This window comes from Bacillus rossius, chromosome 1 (assembly GCF_032445375.1).
Source record: "Bacillus rossius redtenbacheri isolate Brsri chromosome 1, Brsri_v3, whole genome shotgun sequence".
Lineage (NCBI taxonomy): Eukaryota > Metazoa > Arthropoda > Insecta > Phasmatodea > Bacillidae > Bacillus > Bacillus rossius.
In genome coordinates, this window is record NC_086330.1 from 286,331,329 (window position 1) to 286,352,607 (window position 21,279).

A 21,279-nucleotide genomic window follows, 5' to 3' on the forward strand; every position below is an offset into this window, starting at 1 on the left:
GGTGGCCATCACGAAAAAGTGCAATGGTGGTTTTAAGGATTTTTTATTATTTTATTATATTAGTTAATTTTTTTAATGATTTTTAAATTTTTTCCCGAATCTCTAGCATTAAAATTACGGATTTTCAAGATGGCGGACATGACGTCATACTACCTGATGATATATAAGCATGGTAAAAAGTGGTGCGGGTCAGTCTGCCAGCATCCACCACGAGGGAAAGAGCCTGTCGCCATTTTTAATTTTTTTACCTCGTCGGGTTCGAACCGAGGACTCCGAACTCCGTGTCTAAAAAGTACGTTTTTTTAAAAAAAATATATTAAAATTTTATTAATTGAATTTTTTTATAAATTTAAAATTTTTTTTCCATTAAAATCGGATAATAAATAAAAAAGTTAAAGATGGCGGGCGTAACGGAAATTGCAACGGTGACATCATAATTCAAAATGGCGGAAAACAAAATGCTGGAATGTTCGAGAAAACAAAATGACGTCATCCAAAATGGCGGATTCAAGATGGCCGCCGTGATCTACTTGTCCCATTACGCTGTGTCCCGTTACGTTTTGTCCCGTTACGTTTTGTCCCGTTTTCGGTGTCCCGTTTCACTCATCCAAGATTGCCGCCGTGACGTCACAATCCAAGATGGCGGATCGGAGACACAGCTCCACAACCTGCATCCTGTTTCCGGAGGAACATTCATATACTACTGTCATTATAGTTATTAATTAGATTTATTAAAACCATTTTCATGTATTAAATTAACCGAGATTTTACATTTCTTTATTTTATGCCAATTAATTGTGCCAATTGCAGCAGTTAACAAATTTCAAAAAATTATAAATGTATATAAATACTTGAATTTACAATTATTTTGCGGTCCGGAAACCATGAAAAGGAAAAAAAAAAACTAGATAGAAATATTTTCCGGAAGTCGTACCACGGTAACGACTGCAATAGGTAGTATTTCTTTTAAGTCTTCCAAAATAGTTACCTAAAAATTCATTAAATGCGTTTAGATTACACCCGATGAGGAATTATTCCGTGCGAATGGTTTTCTAGTAATTATGCCTTTCAATGGCGTCTGGGGAAGGGGTCTTCTGATGGGGTAGCTTTTGTGCGTCGGCAGAGATTTGCTTAGCAACCACCGCTGGAATTCCAACACTTCGACACTTTCTATCCCTTCGTTCCCGTGTGCGAAACACATCACCGCTCCAGCGGGGGTTCTCTCTCTCTCCCTCCCCCCCCCTGCACCCCGACGGGGAGAGAAAGTAATTTCTGTTCCTTTAGAACCAAACGAGCCTATGTCCCAATATGACACTCAACTGGAGAGTTAAAAACAAATTCTTTCAATGATAAAATGTTTAATATCAACCTTCATATGCATGTGGCTGGCAGGACATGTATTATTATTGATGTATTCTAAATAGAGGAAATTATTTTTCCCAAGAGCCGCAGATACATCAACATTTTAACTGTCTTACGTTTGCCCTACTCAACTAAATTTGTGGACTTTAACTATTAACCCTCACCAAATGCATACAAATAATTTTCGTCTCAGTCCCGAAGTTATGATTAGATAGAAAACGAATTTTTTAAGATGCAATCTCAAAAAAATCATCAAATTTGGACTTGGGCTCGTTTGGCCCTGAGAAACAAATTTCATACACCCCCTCCTTCTCTAGGCGGCGCGGAGGAACTTGCACGCTGCCGATATCAGCGTGGGGGGAAAATTACAATTTAACTCGGCAAATTACACGGCGTGGCGATTGGGAGGGATGAGAAATCTCTTCACCCCCCCCCCTCCTTTCCAACATTTGTATCTGTCCTCTCCCCTGAAAACTGGTGACGCAGTGGTTTCGTACAAGCCACAAACCAGTGAAAATTGACGGAGCTCTTCTCGAAACTGCTCCTCTTAAATAGTTGGATTCCTACAGTTAGTTTCTTTAACTCAATATCGTTGTTTTATTTGTGGATTTCAATAGTTTTCCAGTTCGTTACACTCAATTCAAGTTCGTAGTGAAGGCGACCGATTTCCAGCCAGTAACCACCTGCTAGCACAATCGTCAGTTACTAACATTTAACTGATTCACAACCTGAGCGGAGGTTAAGTAGTCGTTTTAATGCTCTTCCACACATCCAAAGTTTGCTTCAAACCATTTCCAATTGTCATCAAGTTGAAGGATACATGAAGTAAAAAAAAATCATGAGCAGTGATCGCGTTAAAAAGCCCAAAGTGGGAGATATTTAAACAGAAACACACCTTCTTGACTTAAACTGTTTTAGACTATAAAATTTATTTATTTAGTTATAAGATATTTGGCTTTGTTAAAGAATAAACAGTACATAACTTAATGTTAAGTTATTGAAGTTAATAGTGGCTGGTTTGCTATAAATAGTTTACGAAGAATCCGTTGACGTTGTAATGAATTTATTTATGGGAATTACTAAAACTGTAATATTACAATATACCTACACGTTGTTATAGTCCTAGATAATCTTCTAATGTGAAGGCAAATTCTCAATTTGAATGGGTAAGAAATATTATCATGGCCTAAAATTTGTTGAAAAAAAATGGCGCCTTTTTGTTTTCATTCCTCCCACTTTATCTTGTTTCAGTCGACAAAAATATATTTGGAACAGAGGGAGCGAGGTCAGGTGTAAGAGGTACAAAGCTTGGGGCAAAACTATGCTGGAGTGCGTTTGAAATTTTTCTTTAGGAAACCACTTTATTTATTAGACAAATTTTCTAATAGCAAAAAAAAAAAATCAGGTGCCTAAATTGGGTGCCTAGACTACATTCAAGTATTCTCGCCGATGGTAAACATTGGATCAGAGTCTTTCAACAATTTCAAACTTGGAATTTCCAAGCATTAGGCTAGATTCAACAGTTCTTTAGATATCCAAGCCCGCTAGATTTTGAATATTTGTACCTACATTCCTTTAAGTTTGGCCACACTGGACTATGAAACCATTAAGCAGTTACTGCAATATTCCATCATCTTCCGTCCGTCAATCACGTGACCTGCCTCTCTTTTCTATGCCAGCAGCCTGTCAGAAGGTCTGTCGAAAGCTTGGCAATTTATAGCTTTCGAAGGACGGATAGATATCTTTGGTTTGGTTTGCGCCAGTCATTTGTCATGAGAATACAGGGCTATGGAGTTTGTATTCGTTCGCTCAGAAGTTTCGCCTGATATAATTTAGGTCGTTAAAATTCACGTCCAATCAATTCAATAACGACTCTGGATTTTTCAGAAGATTTTCTAGCAAAATACGCACAGGAACACGACGTAAATAGCAAACAAAATCGTTATAAATACCTGAGAGAAAATTATGGATTTTTGAAAGCGTTATTTGGGAAAATATTCTGAGGACGGATGCAGTCATGTTATAAATCGCTTGGCTAGACGCGTGGCGATGACGGACAGAACAAGTGACCGAAGGGTGGATGTCGGAGGCGGCGGGCTTTTGTAATTCCGGAATTAGTCTGAGGTATCTCAGGTTTGGGAACGTAACAGATCCGTCGCGTCCGTCCGTTTCCCGTCTGTCCGTCAATCACGTGACCTCAAGCCAATCAGATGGCCCGAACAATTCCAACTGTCCGCCCGTAAAAAACTTCCCAAGCAATAACTTTCGACGGATGGACGGATTAAATTGTAACATACAAAATATCAGCTAGGAATTTCCGGGAAAATTTATTATCTTAAAACATTTCGAAGTTTGTTTATTTGTTTGGCAGCTTCCATTAAATGATTTTAACTCACGTTTGAAGACATCTTAAAGTTTGCCATTTGATACAAATATTTACCGAGACATAGAAGTGTAATTTATTGTGTACGGTGAAACTAAAAATATAAAACAGATTTTAGTGCAAAAAAGGAGTTTAATGATTTATAAGTTAATATAATTATATAATATATATAAAATATAATGTTGGTATGAATGACGTGTAAACTCCGACACCGTTTGGCCAATCGCCATGAAAGTTGGCACATCCGAATGTTTTTCCATGGAGAAGGTTTTTATTGCTATAAAAATAGTTTTTTTGTAACTCGCAGCTACATGGTACTGCAGCGCATCATCTTTTACACCGTTCAACTGATCCCCATGAAAACGGGTATATTATGATTTTTACTGCCCTTAATCCTCAATAACAACATATAGTGTGTGGCCATAGGTGGCATGGCCACTTGATTTTATTTTAATTTTAATTAATGTTGAATTATGGCTGTGACGTAATTTTAGTTTTAGTATTTGCCCTTTTTCTTTTTTTATAAGTATTGGTCTTTTATAAGTTATGTTAATCTTATTTTTAAATATGTTTTTATATTATGTTTTTTTAAATGGTTTAGTTTCTTGATATTTAATTATATCGTTTTGGACTTTGAATCATAATACGGTGTACGACGCTCCCCCCCGTGAAGATTGAAATGGACTGTTCCAAGGCAATAAGGTGGTGGGGGAAAATACGTCAAGAGGGACGGAATGAGCTGTATGAGGGAGTCGTCAGCTGATCGCCGTGGTGGACGTGTATGCGCTTCGGGCGTGACGAGCGCGGGTGATGGCTCGTGGTATTGGGCCGGCGGGGACTCGTGAATATTTTTTAACATAAATCAGCTGACGTATATTGAACTTCGGCAAATACTTAGATTGTGGCGGGTGCTGCCAAGAGGATGAAGAGTCTACGCTACTTTTTTCGTTAATGAAGCATTTAGCATGTGTGCTAAAGTACAGCCGGCTAAACTCCGGGCCAGGAGGTCCGGGGTGGGATGCGACGTACAACGTTTAATCCAAGTAAGTGATTCCGGCTCCGAACTTTTGCCCCTGTAACCCCGGGGCGTTGATATAAACTTTGCCCACCATAACAGTGAACAATTTAAAAATGTTTTTTGCCAAAAGACCCTAATTCCCACGTCGAGTGTATGTTGCGTCCTCGTACTCATTTTTACCGAACCTTCCATCAAGCATGCCATGAAGCGCCGTAAAATAAATTCACCCGGGTGTAATCAAGATGTTTTAGAGAGACATTAATTTTTACTAACTTTTACTTGAATAGTATTGTAATTTATTATTTATACATATATATATATTTTTAGAACGGTTTTTGTATCAATGTCTGAATTTATTTATGCGTTTATTGCAGTATTTATTATTTATTGGTATATATTAAAACATGGCTATATTAAAAGCCTCTATAACTTTATAGGGCAAATGGTTTTAGATATAATTGTAATTTTTTTGATATTTGGTCGTAACTTAAATTCCTTACCATGCTCATGCGCAAATGGTCTCATTAAAGTTTTTCACATTTCGAGTAATTACGTTCTTTTCATTTTAAATACTATTAATCTGATCTCTTCCTTTTCTAAAAACCTTTTGAATAATTTATTTATGAATTTTGGGGCACTCGTTTTTTGGAGCAGCGTGCAAAATAATAACTTAAAAAAGATAAACAAGATTGGAGTGTTGAAGGCTGTTCCCAGACGGGTGCCTAACTTGTGGTGGTGTGACACCGGGAGTGTCAACCGCGACAAAGTGCGCCACTCTGCTGGGAAGAGCAGATTTTTAATAGTATTTGCGACTATTTTGTGTTTGAGCATGGCGGTAAATTGGGTATATGAACTTGAGCGGGGCGGAATTATGGCTAATTTAGAAGCGGCAGGAGTAGTGGTCGAAGACGACGATGACGTAGAGATACTACGGCTCAAATTAATAGAAATGATAAAAGAAAATTTACATGGGGGACGCGACAATATTCAGCCTGTTTGCACAAAAGAAAGGGATGTGGTGAGTCAAGTAGAAGCTAACCAATTAATTAAAGAGATTGACTCGTTGCCTTTTTTGCAGAAGGGTGGTCCCATGGAATTGCTAGAATTTTGTAAAGGCGTAGAGGAATTGTTGCAATTGCGCATTTTTACGAGCGCGACCAGCCTTTTTAAATGCATAGTTGGTAAATGCGCCGGTGTGGGGCGGACTATTATCGCGCGCGGACTCGCGGAAAATTTAGGTTGGAAAGAGGTTAAGGGTTTACTTTGGGATAACCTGTGTCTTAGACGGGTTAAATACGGGATAATCCATCAATATGTGAATCGGTTTCAAAGAAGGGATGAGTCAATGGGTAGTTACGTGCAGGAAATTTTGCAATATGCGAAAATTTTTGAAGATAATTTTTTGGAGGGAGAAGTAGTGAGTTTAATTTTGGAGAATATGAATCCCGAAGTTCGTAGGGAGTGTTCATTCCTAAAGATACCTGAAAGGGTAGGTGAATTATTAGAGTGGGCCGCGAAAGTGGATAATTTAATGTTCGCGCGGGTAGAGTACGAAAGGACCGCGCGCGTCGATAATAAGAGAGAGGGTGTTCAAGGTATAAAAAATGATACTGCTGAGTGCGAGAGGGAGGATTTTCAGAAAAAGGTAATTACGCGAACATGTTACCGATGCCATGTTCCAGGGCATTATGTGCGGCAATGTAAACAAGAGAAGAGGGTTCCGGGTTACGAGTTAAGGCAAAGAAAAAATGATTTTATTAAATGTTGTATAATTAAAGATAATAAAAATGATGCAGATAATTTAAGGCCACATAAGGGAGCGAAGGTTGAGCATAAGGTATGTTTTTCTTGTGAGAAATTTGGGCATTTAAGCCGGAATTGTAACCAAAGAGATGGAGGGCCGAGAATATGTGGCTATTGTGGGCAAGAGGGACATCTCGCGAATTGGTGTAGGATAAAATCGCGTGATAAGAAATATAGGTTTAAGGAAAAACACAGACTAATGGTAATGCGAAATATCAATAATTTTTGTATGAAGGTTGAAGTGGGTGATAGGAAGGTTACTAGCCTAATCGATACGGGAGCCAGTCAAAGTTTTGTGAATCAAAAATTCGCGGATGAATGCATGAAAATAAAAAAAGGATTAGGGAAGAGAAAAGTGAACCCCTGTCACTTAAAAATTCAACTGGCGGACGGTAAAATATATGAAAGTAAATCAAGCATTATTTTGCACCTAAAAGTTGAAAAATTTTCCTGGGACCGAAAATTTTACGTTATACCTAATTTGATATTTGATTTAATTTTAGGTATGGATTTCCTGAGCGATACTAAGGCTATTATTGATTGTAAACAGAGAAAATTGAATTTTGGATTTGAACCTCGGCATCTAATAATGTTAGAAAAACCTAAGACTAAAAGGATGGTGTGTGGGGGGATAGAAGAGGCACGGGAAAGGTTAAGTGAAAGAGAGGCCGACAAGATACAGCAGGTAATAGAGGAATTTAAGGATGTTATTACTACTCGGATAGGGAAATGTGAGTTGGCCCCATATGTCATTAAAGTAAACGATGAAGTGCTAATAAAATGTGCCCCATACCAGTGTGCTCCCCCGAAAATGAAGGCTTTTAAGGGTATTATTCGAGATTTACTCGAACAGGACATTATTACGCATTCTGACTCACCGTATGCATCTCCCGCATTTTTAGTAAAGAAGAAAAGGCCAGGGGAATATAGGCTTGTGCTGGACTATAGATTGTTGAACCAGAAGGTGCTATTAGATCCCCATCCCATGCCGAAAATAGAAGTTCTATTGCAATATTTGAGCAAGGCTAAATTTTTTACGGTTTTGGATCTGAATTCAGCTTTCCATCAGTGTATGTTGCACGAATCCAGTCGTAAGTACACGGGGTTTGTCACCCCCTGGGGTCATTACGAGTGGAAACGAGTCCCCTTTGGAGTAAATTTTGGTGCTCAATGCCTATCACGTATTCTGGGGAAAATTTTGAATGAAGAGCAGTTTAAATTTGTGCTTAGTTTTCTTGATGATATCTGTATCTATTCAGAGTCCTTAGAGGAGCATGTCGAACACGTGAGGGTAGTGTTGGAAAAATTACGATCTGTGGGATTTACCATTAATCCTGACAAAGTTTGTTGGGCCAAAAACCAAATACATTTTCTCGGGTTTGTGGTAGAAAATGGGAAGTTAGAACTGGACCCTTTGAAAGTGGCACTGATCGTGCGTTTTCCTCCCCCTAAGAACGTAAAAGGGGTTATGCGTTTCTTGGGAATGGTAGGGTTTTTTAGTAGATTTATTCCGAATTATGCGGAAATTTGTGCATCCTTAAATCATCTCAAGAAAAAAGGTGTAGCTTTTGTATGGGGAGAGGAGCAAGATAGAGCATTTAAGGAACTGAAGAAAGCCCTTTCGGAACCCCCAATACTCTCGTTGCCAGACTTTGACAAAAAATTTATTGTGCAGGTGGATGCGTCTAGTTTAGCATTGGGCGGGGTGTTATTACAGGAAGGTCCTAAAGGCTTGCAGCCGGTGATGTACGTCAGTTGTACCCTTAATCGGCATGAACGTAAATATAGCGTGTATGAGAAAGAGGCCTTGGCCTGTATTTTCGCTGTAGAACGTTTTGAAAATTTTTTGGAACATGCTGAGTTCGAGCTTTGTACCGACAACCAGGCGCTTACATGGTTATTTTCCCACCCCCGCCAATTAGGGAAAATAGGGCGGTGGATAATGCGCCTAACCCGTTTTAAGTTCCAAATCAGACACGTAAAAGGTAGTGAAAATGTCGTTGCCGACGCGTTATCCAAAATGTATGATCCTTAAGATTTTCAGACTGAGAAAGAATATAGTGAGGTGGATGAATTAGATGGGAGTAGTGAAGCTGAGGATATGGTAGTTTGTAACGTGTTGGGAGAGTTTCCCGAATGTTTTGTAGATTTGAAGGAATGGCAAAGTAAGGACCCGGAAATTAGTGAGATCCGAGCGGGTATTCATGAACCTAAATTTCAAGATTTTCAGGTTATTAAAGATAAAGTGTATTTCATAAAAAATGGAAAAAGGTTAGTTTATGTGCCGAGAGGATTAATTAATATGGTCATTAGATATTTTCATGACTCCGTAGTAGGGGCTCATGGGGGCATTGAAAAGACTTTTGAAAAAATTTCGGCCAAATTTTATTGGCCTGGGATGCGGTCTGACGTGGAGCAGTATGTGAGACAATGCGAACTTTGTCAGTTGGCCAAACAGCCACGTAACACTAAAGTGGGAAAATACTCCGTGGAGAAAATTACTCGACCATGGGAAAGGGCGTATATTGATGTTTTTGGTCCCTTACCCAGGTCTATGAAAGGGAATAATTGCTTACTTATACTGGTAGATGGCTTTAGTAAATTTTGCATATTTTTGGCTATGCGCGATATGAAAAGTGCTCAAGTGGTGAAGAATTTGGTAGAAAAAGTGTGGAGTTTCTTCGGGGCCCCAGAGCAACTAATTTCGGATAATGCTAGTTATTTTAATAGTGAAACCTTTAATCGTATGTGTTTGAGCTGGGGCATAAAGCATATTAATACTAGTCCATATTTTCCAAACCCGAATTTGGTAGAAAGAGTAAACAAAAATGTTAAAGTTGCCCTAACCATTTTTCACCAACGCGATCAATGCAAGTGGGATGAATATTTACCTTTTTTAAACTTGGCCTTTAATACGACCAGGCATAGTGCCACAGGAGTAACCCCCGGGCATGTATTTATAGGGCGTGAATTATGCCATCCATTGTTAAATATTTGGGGGTTGGAAGCCGATAATTTGCTTATACACAGCCCCCGAAAATTAGAGCAGCTATGGGAGCAAGTTGCTACAAATTTGGATAAAGTGAGGCTTAAAATGAAGTCTCAATATGATAAAGACCGGCTACCCAATCCTTTCACTGTGGGTCAAGAAGTAGTGTGCCGTCAATTTTGGCAGAGCAACAAAGCCAAATTCCGTGCCGCTAAGTTGCAAAGTCCATACGGGGGCCGTTTATTATTAAGAAATTTCTAGGCCCAGCAACAGTGTTGCTCGAAGAAGTAGGAAATAAGTTAAGAGTGCGAAAAGCTCATATTACGCATCTTAAGAAATTTTGTGGTAAAAGCTAATGAGTATGTAAGTTTAGGAAAAGTTTATTAAATTTTGTTTAGTTTACTGATTTAAGTTTTTCATAGTTGTACCTGTTCCACGAGTGTATTCTAATTACGTGTTGTTCTATCTTGTGAAGCATCTTAATTGTGCCTTGAGACTGTTGAGACTGTTTCTAATACTCTCCTTTTCTCTAATTTTCATACTGGCCTTATTAGATGTTGCTTTAAGTGTTCTAGACTTACGTGGAACATAGGTAGTTGTAAGATTATGTATTTTAGTTACTATTTTTAGATTTTTTTTGGCCGGGAAGATTTGTGGCCATAGGTGGCATGGCCACTTGATTTTATATTTATTTTAATTAATGTTGAATTATGGCTGTGACGTAATTTTAGTTTTAGTATTTGCCCTTTTTCTTTTTTTATAAGTATTGGTCTTTTATAAGTTTGGTTAATCTTATTTTTGAATATGTTTTTATATTATGTTTTTTTAAATGGTTTAGTTTCTTGATATTTAATTATATCGTTTTGGACTTTGAATCATAATACGGTGTACGACGCTTCCCCCCGTGAAGATTGAAATGGACTGTTCCAAGGCAATAAGGTGGTGGGGGAAAATACGTCAAGAGGGACGGAATGAGCTGTATGAGGGAGTCGTCAGCTGATCGCCGTGGTGGACGTGTATGCGCTTCGGGCGTGACGAGCGCGGGTGATGGCTCGTGGTATTGGGCCGGCGGGGACTCGTGAATATTTTTTAACATAAATCAGCTGACGTATATTGAACTTCGGCAAATACTTAGATTGTGGCGGGTGCTGCCAAGAGGATGAAGAGTCTACGCTACTTTTTTCGTTAATGAAGCATTTAGCATGTGTGCTAAAGTACAGCCGGCTAAACTCCGGGCCAGGAGGTCCGGGGTGGGATGCGACGTACAACATTTAATCCAAGTAAGTGATTCCGGCTCCGAACTTTTGCCCCTGTAACCCCGGGGCGTTGATATAAACTTTGCCCACCATAACAGTGAACAATTTAAAAATGTTTTTTGCCAAAAGACCCTAATTCCCACGTCGAGTGTATGTTGCGTCCTCGTACTCATTTTTACCGAACCTTCCATCAAGCATGCCATGAAGCGCCGTAAAATAAATTCACCCGGGTGTAATCAAGATGTTTTAGAGAGACATTAATTTTTACTAACTTTTACTTGAATAGTATTGTAATTTATTATTTATACATATATATAAATATTTTTAGAACGGTTTTTGTATCAATGTCTGAATTTATTTATGCGTTTATTGCAGTATTTATTATTTATTGGTATATATTAAAACATGGCTATAATAAAAGCCTCTATAACTTTATAGGGCAAATGGTTTTAGATATAATTGTAATTTTTTTGATATTTGGTCGTAACTTAAATTCCTTACCATGCTCATGCGCAAATGGTCTCATTAAAGTTTTTCACATTTCGAGTAATTACGTTCTTTTCATTTTAAATACTATTAATCTGATCTCTTCCTTTTCTAAAAACCTTTTGAATAATTTATTTATGAATTTTGGGGCACTCGTTTTTTGGAGCAGCGTGCAAAATAATAACTTAAAAAAGATAAACAAGATTGGAGTGTTGAAGGCTGTTCCCAGACGGGTGCCTAACTTGTGGTGGTGTGACACCGGGAGTGTCAACCGCGACAAGTGATTGTGTCTGTGATTAGTAGTAATTGGTAAGTGAGTTTAAAATGGAATATCATTACCGTCTAAAATACTGGACATCGATTTGAATAACTATTATTCTTTTGTTTATAAACAAATTACATTTGTGTCGACTCTCTTTGGACTGCTCGACATCGATATGAATAACCATTATTATTTTGTTTATAAACAAATGAAATTTGTGTCGACTATCTTTGGACTGCTATACATAGATATGAATAACCACTATTATTTTGTTTATAAGCAATTGACATTAGCGTCAACTATCTTCGGACGTCTCATCTGTCAATAAACATTAAATATTGGAAATTGTTTGAAGTGCCACGCAAAAAACATAACATTAGAAGATCAACCAGCAATGCGCGGCAACTGTAGGCCAGTAGAGCTGCTGAAACATCTGAAGCGCGAGAGGCGTGACGGGAAACAATCCGGATCAGAGCCTCTACTTCAATTATTAATAACAAAATGTATGTAATATATCATCAATTTATACCAATATAAATAATAGAATCTTGTCAATATTAGTAATATTTAATTTCTATAAATTTTTCTAAAACGCTGTATGGATTCTAGAATACATACAAACCATCCATTTTAGAAATCCAGAGGTAAATACACTGGCAGAACAACGTCAGTTGGGTTCTGCTAGTGTGCAGTATAAATACGCTCTTTACTGACTCACTGACTGACTCTGTAAAGCTGTATGAATTCTGTTTTCATGCACTTAAAGTGTAACAGTTTCACTGCGTTTCACTAACCTGTTCCTCTAGCATTGTTGCCGAGTCCATGGTGCAAAGATAATACGCACAATTTGATGAGACCGATAGTTTCAGCATTTTTCAGTGATAAAGTAGCGAGCCGTGGCTTAGTTTTCCACATTTCTGCAGCATATATCTGATTAATTTAATTCAAGTTGTTGGCCTCCACTTGCAAATATGAATCTTCCAACCACCGTTGAGCCAATTTTCCAGCGCTAATGATAAGGATTAAATCGATCACGAATAGATGTTAAGGCACATTTGAATTGTAGCATGCTAATGTTGTTGCAAGCTCCGTTCAATTGAGCACCTTCATACGAATCGCACTGCCAATATGGTTGCCATCTTGGTGTGAATTGAATTTAATCCACAAAGGAAGATTATTGAATGACCACAGACAATTAAAATAATTGGCTCTCCTACCCATGCACTAGCCAGATACTTGAATGGATTAATCCAACCTTTATTACCCACTCTAGCCTCTCATGTCGGAAATTCAGCACAATTCATTTCTATTCTGAAACAACTTTCGCTTCAACCAACATATCTTCTGGCCAGCTTTGATGTGGTTTCACTCTTCACTAAAGTGCCTGTCCCAGAAGCCCTTCAAATTCTCCTCACACACCTGGGAGAAGACAATCTGAGCAGAGACATAGTGAAGCTCACAGAACAGTGTGTTTCTTCGAACTTCTTCTAATTCAAGGGGCAGATCTACAAGCAACAGGAAGGCACTGCCATGGGCTCGCCTCTCTCTCCCCTACTAGCTAACATTTTGATAGCCGAATTTGAGGAGAAAGCAATAAGTACCAGCCAGCTGAAACCCAAGTGCTGGTACAGGTATGTTGATGACACCTTTGTTATTTGGAGCCATGGAAAAGAAAAGCTGCTATACTTTCTTAAACACCTGAACAGCATCCATCCGAAGATACAATTCACCATGGAGGTTGAAGTAGAAGGGAAATTACCTTTTCTGGATATCTTGGTCACCAGAGAAAAGGATAATCACATCGGCTACCATGTTTACAGAAAGACAACCCACACAAACAGGTATCTACAGGCAAGTTCACACCACCCTCCATCACAGAAAAGAACAGTCATCTCAACTTTGGTAAACAGAGCTCGAGCCATTTGTGAAGAAGACGATATTGGGGAAGAAATGAAACATCATACAAGTGCTTTTCAAGCGAATGGTTATTCTAAGTCAGAAATCAGGAAAGCCATGAAACCACCTCAATAGAAAACAAATTAAGTAAACTCCCTGATTATGGTGACTGCAATGTCGACCGAAACGTTGGTGAATTATTTGCCAAGGACACGGCTACAACCCATAAGCCAAGCTACTTCAGACAATGGCCGTGAAAGCCTGCGAACATTATTTTCAGACAATTAACACGCAATGTAGTTTTTAAAGAAATTATTTATTCATTAAAAACAATGATTTGTATATTTTTAATATTATTATATATATATATTTGGACAATATAAAAATAAATTGAAATTTTAACAAATATTTAGTAGTATCAAAGTGTTTAATACATCCATCATTTTTCAACGGGCGCCCTAGGTGCCTCACAACTAACTAGTATAATGTACCTATACAAGATACATTTTCACCACAATTCAAGCCATACAGGTATAGTCTGTCAGCAGCATCAGAGGACGTGCGGGGTGTTGCGAGTCGCTTGGCTTGACGGACGGACGGCTGAGTCCACCTTGAAGTTTTACTGTGGACTAGAGCCTTGATGAAGACCAACTCTTGTTTTATGCGCATGAGGCTATCCTTTCACAATTTTCCTTCAGAACGGTCGAAATAAGATGTAAAAATTGACACCCGCTTTAGCCTACAGTAAAATATTTCCACATTTCCTTAAACTATTGAATATACGATGTTCACATGACGAGGAAGACTTAAATATGCACCGGTGATGAACATTCAAACACTGACTGTACTGAAACGTCGACATCCGCCAGCTTTGACCGACTTGATACATGACGTTGACGGCTCAATGGGCAAAGAAGCCCCAGGGCGAAATGGGACACGCAATCTACTTCCATGTTTGGTCTTTGTGTCCAGTCCTGGTCTACGGTCTACTGAGAGCTTAGAGACATGCCACGCTGTCTAACGTTTGATTCCAACACTGCAGGAAACAAACGTTTTGACGAGTCATGATCGACACCGAGAGAAGATGAGATGTGGCATCAGCCAATGGGCACGTGGCATTGACTTCATCACGCACGCACGCGTTTGAGGAGTCCGTCACTACACCAGAACATAGTTATCGTTCACACGCACATGCCAAAGCGTATATGCTTCGCGCAAACCTTTTTCGCGTCTTACTTTCCAATTAATTGATGTGATCGTGATGGATCCGAATCCAAGCACGCAGTCGTGTACTTGCGACCTTGAATACTTCACTCGGGCACTTGACGAATCCGGACGGGTTCAGTGTTAGGCTTTCTTCAAACGGTCTTAGCAGCCGAACAGGTTATTAAAATAAATATTTTTTCAACAATTAAACTGTATTTGAATAAAAAAGTTGAAATGAAATCAGTAAGTTTTAACATTTCATTGGTATCAAGTAAATTCCCGGTATTTTACATTATTACGATACCTATGTTTCTTAGTTTCGATCGAAATGTAAACATGTGAGTAGTATAGGAATGACGGTCCTAGATCTGGCTTCTGGCTGTGGTGTCTGTGGTGTTTTCCGCCATCTTGGATTGTGACGTCACGGCGGCCATCTTGGATGGATGTGACCTTGACCTTTGACCTTGACCTTGACCCAGGCGGCCATCTTGGATCCGCCATCTTGGATCCGCCATTTTGGATGACGTCATTGTGTTCTCGAAAATTCCGGCATTGTGTTTTACCACATATTGGATGATGACGTCACCGTTGCAATTTCCGTTACGGCCGCCATCTTTAACTTTTTTATTTATTATCCGATTTTAATGAATTTTTTTTAAAAATTATAAAAAAATTCAAATAATAAAATTTTAATAAAATAGTTATAAGAAATATATTTTTACGACACGGAGTTTGGAGTCCTCGGTTCGAACCCGACGAGGTCAAAAAAAAATTAAAAATGGCGACCGATCCTTCCTCAATGGTGGGTGCTAGCAGACTGACCCCCACCACTGGTACCAACGCATATACGAACTTACACCCCCCCCCCCTTCATAAAAAAATTATTTTTTTCGCACACGATGATCCACCAACCCCTCCCCTTTTTTAATTTATTATTATTTTTTATCGTAATAACCACCCACCACCACTACTCTAGTTTTTTCCCTCCCTCCCTCAATTTACCGTCATTCGCACCCCTACCCTCCTCCTCACCCCTATTCTACCTTTTAGCCTATAAATACCGGCTGCAGGACCCGGGAGCCGTCAGTTTTGCAGTCGCTCTCATCCTGAAGGAAAGACTATGTTTGCTTGTTGTGCGAGCGGAGCAAAGATCTTGTCGGCCATCTTAGCATATGGTAAAGTGCGCACGCTTGCGGCACTGGATAAGGAGACGGAGTTACCTTATCTACCAAAGGAGTTTCTCCTGGTATACGCCCCGTACGAGATAAGATACGTCTACAAGTTCCTGCCGGTGTACCTGCAGCTAGACCCAGACATCCAAGACTGTCTACCATGCACCGAGTGCGACAGAGGAAGCTCCAGCGTCCCCGACACGCCGCACATGAAATCGTGGTGCAAGATGCGACGAGATGCGTGGCAGCGGCAGCAGCAGCCTAGCTCCTGAGTGCCAGGGGTCACAGCTGCAAGCATCCAGACGTCCCGGTCTCCGTCAAGGCCAGCCTCACAGCCTTGTAGTGTCAGCTCTCCGGCCTCACAGCGCCATCCTCGCAGAGCCAGCATCTTAGCCACGTCACTCCAGCCTCGTCGTATGAGTAACTGTGAGTAATGACAATATGACACTCTTTCTTGTCAACGTCCAGTGTCTTACGTCCCAAAAGGGGCCTGTAGTGAAGCAACTGTCCGTGACGTCCGTCATTGGCGGTGACGAAGTCAAGACTAACGAATGCATCTTTAAACCACCGTTTGACTGGACTAAGCTAGACAGATTCTCTCAACGCGAGAACCGTCGTCTAACCTATGAAGTGAACGGACTCTCGTGGAATGAAGGTGATGTGGACTATGAACAACTTACATCCGTGCTACGTGATCTCGTCGAGCCGGAAGACGACGCTGTTTACGTCCGTGGTAATGAACAGAAACGTATTGTGAGTGATCTGTGTAGTGCCAATGTAATTGACCTACGTAAACAAGGCAACTGTCCTGGCTTCAAAACACTGTTAAAAATGTACGGAAACCAAATTGAAAAGTGTGATAAATTCTATAATGGTTTCCACTGTGCACATTGTAATAGCCAGTTACTGAAACTGTGGCTCTATGAGCATCCTTATTACTACAGTGATGTTTAAATTTTTTTACTCCTTTTTGTAATTGAAAATGTTTCCAATGTCATCGACTGATGAAATTATGTAAATAAAAAAAAAATGATTACCAATGTAATTGTCTATTTTCATTTTACATTATTTTCAGCAATTAAATTCCAAGCATAAATTATATTAAAAAATTAGCAATTTAAAAAACAAGGGTATTAGTAGTATAGAAATAAAACTCAAAGTTCAAAAATTTTACAGATATATTTTCGTTAACATATACAATTAAATATATATCCATATTTTATTTAACATGTATGCATGTGTGTAGATTCGCAGGTCTTTCTGTCAGCAGCCCACGCCCGTCCCCCGCCGCCTCTCCATCTCACCGACTCTCTCTCTTCCTCACGCTGAATCTCTCTCTCTCCATCTCAGCAACTGCTCACCTGCTAAATACTTAAACAGAATATTAGTAACCAAACAAAAAGCTTGCATCGCAGCTCTCTGTGTTCGGAACGGGCTTGAGACCGACACCGCTAAACAGGCTGGTCACGCACAAGCCCCTTGCCTCCATATATGCAATATACATCACATATGTAGTCAAGTACTTATGAACAACATCTCTATTTAGCCGTGGCCCATTACAACGATGCAAGCCTACCAGAAAGAACTAGCATATGATACAATGACACAAAGCACGTGCTTAAACTATCATATGTCACATACAAACACTGAAATTGACCAGTAACAACGAAGTATCAACGCCGAAATCTTGCATGTCATCGACTGTGGAACCCAGCGACGTAACAGTCCAGCGTTTACACACAACGCCGAAATCTTGCATGCCAACGAATGTGGAACCCAGCGGCGTAACAGTCCAGCGTTGACACACAACGCCGAAATCTTGCATGTCAACGACTGTGGAACCCAGCGGCGTAACAGTCCAGCGTTGACACACAACGCCGAAATCTTGCATGCCAACGAATGTGGAACCCAGCGGCGTAACAGTCCAGCGTTGACACACAACGCCGAAATCTTGCATGTCAACGACTGTGGAACCCAGCGGCGTAACAGTCCAGCGTTGACACCATCGACATGACACCACCGATGTAAGGAGCCCAACGTCATGACCCCATCGATGATAGGAGCCCATCGCAGTGACCCCATCATTAGGACACCATCGATGTTAGGAGCCCATCGATACATAAAAAAAACGCATTGGTGTAAAAAAAGCATTGGTGTAAAAAAACGCATTGGTGTAAAACGAATTGGTGTAAAACGCATCGGTGTAAAACACATCAGTGTAAAACGCATTGGTGTAAAAAAAGCATTGGTGTAAAACGCATCAGTGTAAAACGCATCAGTGTAAAACGCAAGAGTGTAAAGCGCCTCAGTGTAAAACACATCAGTGTAAAACGCATGAGTGTAAAAAAACGTATCGGTGTAAAAAAACGCATCAGTGTAAAAAAAATTCTTGCACCACAAACAACGAGGATGCAAACACCACCACTTCCATCCCAACCAACCAACCAAGAGAGCACAACACCACAAACAACGAGGATGCAAACACCACCACTTCCATCCCAACCAACCAACCAAGAGAGCACAACACCACAAACAACGTGGATGCAAAACACCACCACTTTCAACCCAACCAACCAACCAAAAAACGCAGCACCACAAACAACGTGGATGCAAAAAACCACCACTTCCAACCCAACCAACCAACCAAAAAACGCAGCACCACAAATGAACGTAGGTGCATAAACCACCACTGCCATCCCAACCAACCAACCAAAAAAGAAGCACCACAAAAACATCGTAGGTGCAAAACACCACCACTTCCATCCCAACCAACCAACCAAGAAAATGCTTGCACCACAAATCAACGTAGGTGCATAAAACCACCACTTCCATCCCAACCAACCAACCAACCAAGAGAGCACAGCACCCCAAAACAACGTAGGTGCATAAAACCACCACTTCCATCCCAACCAACCAACCAAGAGAGCACAGCACCACAAAACAACGTAGGTGCATAAAACCACCACTTCCAACCCAACCAACCAACCAAAAAACGTAGCACCACAAACATCGAGGATGCATAAAAACCACCACTTCCATCCCAACCAACCAACCAAGAAAAAACGTAGCACCACAAACAACGAGGATGCAAAACACCACCACTTCCAACCCAACCAACCAACCAAGAAAAAACGTAGCACCACAAACAACGTGGATGCAAAACACCACCACTTCCAACCCAACCAACCAACCAAAAAACGCAGCACCACAAATGAACGTAGGTGCATAAACCACCACTGCCATCCCAACCAACCAACCAAAAAAGAAGCACCACAAAAACATCGTAGGTGCAAAACACCACCACTTCCATCCCAACCAACCAACCAAGAAAATGCTTGCACCACAAATCAACGTAGGTGCATAAAACCACCACTTCCATCCCAACCAACCAACCAACCAAGAGAGCACAGCACCCCAAAACAACGTAGGTGCATAAAACCACCACTTCCATCCCAACCAACCAACCAAGAGAGCACAGCACCACAAAACAACGTAGGTGCATAAAACCACCACTTCCAACCCAACCAACCAACCAAAAAACGTAGCACCACAAACATCGAGGATGCATAAAAACCACCACTTCCATCCCAACCAACCAACCAAGAAAAAACGTAGCACCACAAACAACGAGGATGCAAAACACCACCACTTCCAACCCAACCAACCAACCAAGAAAAAACGTAGCACCACAAATCAACGTAGGTGCAAAACACCACCACTTCCATCCCAACCAACCAACCAAGAGAGCGCAGCACCACAAAACAACGAGGATGCAAAACACCACCACTTCCAACCCAACCAACCAACCAAGAAAATGCTTGCACCACAAAACAACGAGGATGCAAAACACCACCACTTCCAACCCAACCAACCATTCAAAAAACGTAGCACCACAAATCAACGTAGGTGCATAAAACCACCACCACCTCCATCCCAACCAACCAACCAAGAGAGCGTTGCACCACAAAACAACGAGGATGCAAAACACCACCACTTCCATCCCAACCAACCAACCAACCAAGAAAATGCTTGCACCACAAAACAATGTAGGTGCATAAAACCACCACTTCCATCCCAACCAACCAACCAAAAAAGTAGCACCACAAAACAATGTAGGTGCATAAAACCACCACTTCCATCCCAACCAACCAACCAAGAGAGCACAGCACCACAAACAACGAGGATGCTTAAAACCAACCAACCACCATCCCAACCAACCAACCAAATAAGCACCACGAAACAGTGTGTAGGTGCATGAACAAAACGAATCGCACCACGAAACAGTGTGGAGTGCAAGAAATCAAGGAAAAAATAGCACCAGAAGACCAAAAATCTAGGTGTAAAAAAAAAACAAAAAAAAGCACCACGAAAGAGTGTGGGTGCAACATAATTACAACGAGCGGACTCAGGAAACCAACGATGAAAAATCCATCGACGAAGGCTATGTACACCAAATCAACAGAGACATGGGTGGCTACCAAGTGGCAAACACTAGTCCTATACTCGTACATCACGGTACAGTTTCCCGTCAGGGTCTTCTTCTCGGCTACCACAACAGCCTGGGACACCGTCAGAGAACACTGCGCGAAACGTACGAGCACAGACACCAGTTTCAACATTTCATGTTATTTGTTCAGTTCCTTTTTTCGTGGAAGGAAAAAAATACCTTTTTGCATAAATACTGCGGTACGGTTAAAATAACATTAACCATTGTAGCCATATGGTAATGTGTGTATACCATCATCGCATATTATGCGTTTATCATCGTACCATGAGAGTGATATTTTATTCGAGCATTCTGTGTATAATGTCATTTGGTGCGACCGTATGGATCGGACTTGCGCGCGCTTTGTTGTGTGTTCCTCCAGGACCTCGAGGAAATCTTCAAATAATATTTTATTTTTTACAACGCACTTTTGTATTCCTTTTGCTCTCTTTGTAATCGTTTCCCCATATCTGTATGTATATAGCTTTGCTCGGAGGCCGACAAACTCCTCCATCGTCACCCCATTGCACTCGTCCTTGAATTTTCCCACCACTTTTTTATTGGTGGGTGAGTAGCAGGGGTGACCAATGGGATACGCGCTCGTGTCAAACACGCTCATGAGCGCAGAGTCGTCGGCCAGGTCCTGGTAGAAATTGCGCGTCTTGATTTCATAGATGAAACTGTCCGTATCCATGTACGCCAGCGAAATGTTGTCCTTATATCTTGTCTTCATCACATCATAGTGGAAATTATACATGAGCGTTTTGGACAAGTCCAGGACCGAGAACCCCGCATATATAGGGCGGTCAAGATATATTTTCTCATGTTGGAGTTTTATTAGCGATAGGTCTTCGTCCAAAATGGTTCGGTCCTGGAACGCTGGCTTGGCAATAACCTTTCGGAGCCTCGCCTCGCTGCATACGAGCTCCATACGCTGCCGCTTGAATTTATTTTCCATGA

The 21,279-nt window shown here is 40.5% G+C and overlaps 1 protein-coding gene across 1 annotated transcript in view; it reads right to left on the reverse strand.

Moving 5' to 3' along the window:
• The window catches only part of LOC134527553 (uncharacterized), a 42,424-nt gene that overhangs the window by 19,407 nt on the left and 1,738 nt on the right, over positions 1-21,279 (reverse strand). The window lies entirely within an intron of this gene.